Source organism: Lucilia cuprina, chromosome 2, assembly GCF_022045245.1.
Source record: "Lucilia cuprina isolate Lc7/37 chromosome 2, ASM2204524v1, whole genome shotgun sequence".
Classification (NCBI taxonomy): domain Eukaryota; kingdom Metazoa; phylum Arthropoda; class Insecta; order Diptera; family Calliphoridae; genus Lucilia; species Lucilia cuprina.
The window spans coordinates 18,743,586-18,744,803 of NC_060950.1; positions in this window are offsets into that span (position 1 = coordinate 18,743,586).

Sequence of the window (1,218 nt, forward strand, 5' to 3'; positions counted from 1 at the left end):
TCTTGGAATAATAAAACAGTGGGTAGAACTACGATGGGGTGACCCTGGTGAGAACAACACGAAAAATCTCCTCAAAATGAGGAAGTCTGAAGTTAGTATGATAGTACGTATTCTGAGTGGACACACAAGATTACGAGCATATTTATTCAAAATTGGACTTGAGTATGCATAGTGGACAGTGAAACTATCACTGGCATTTTCTTTGCCACTGTAGGCATTCGTCGAAGTTAGATCCAAGTATCTTGGAAGTGATGTTATTCCGGAAATAACATTCCTGACTAGCACTGATTGGAAGATTCTTAGGAATTACGATCTGCAAACTGAGTTTCTGAACAATGAAATGTAATTCATTCAGTTTTTTTTTCTCGTGATAAGGCCCGATTGTGGCCTAGATGTATTTTCTTGGGATTTGATGTAGTATACATCCTCCTATCAACCTATCCTGATACAAAAACAAACCATATCGATAGGCTAGATGGCATTGTTAATCTGTCTATTTGTGAATTGTGAGTTCGATTCCAACCAGAAACTCTTGTCTGCTATATCCTGCTTGGTAAATTTGGTGAGGATATAATTTGTAATTTTATTGTAATAAACAAATAAATAAACCTTATCAATAGAAAATATTTAAGCAAAATTTCAAATATCTAGCTCCTCTCGTGTGTGTGTGTGTGTCACAATCGGATTAACGGATAGACGGATATGCCTATATTGCCTTAGAATTTAATATGAAGCCAGAATATATATTTTTATTTTTGTGTCACTGATGTGTTACAAACGCAGTAACAAAATCAATATACTCCCCAACTGTTTTGATGATGGGTATAAAAATACTTGAAAAAAGAAATAACATCATAGAAAAATATTTAATGTTGTAGTCTTCATGCTCTTGTAGTCATAATATGATACAAAACTAGTTCAACCATATTTATGTGCTTATACGAGGGCACAAATTCGAAGGCCGTCCTTAAAGATATTTGCAAAATCAGAAGACAATTTTTTTATTGGTAAAGTTTCATACTAATAGAAAAATTTTGGAAATAAGTATAATGTTAAAAATATTAGTCCTTCGTAAAGTTGCTTTCAATCACTCAAAATTTTTTTCAAACCTGCCCTCTTATATTTGCATAAGTATAAAGTTTTCATAATATTTAAGTTTGCCAATGTATAGCCAAGAAAGTCCTTGTGGCAACTGATATTGTATACGTGCAATGCATG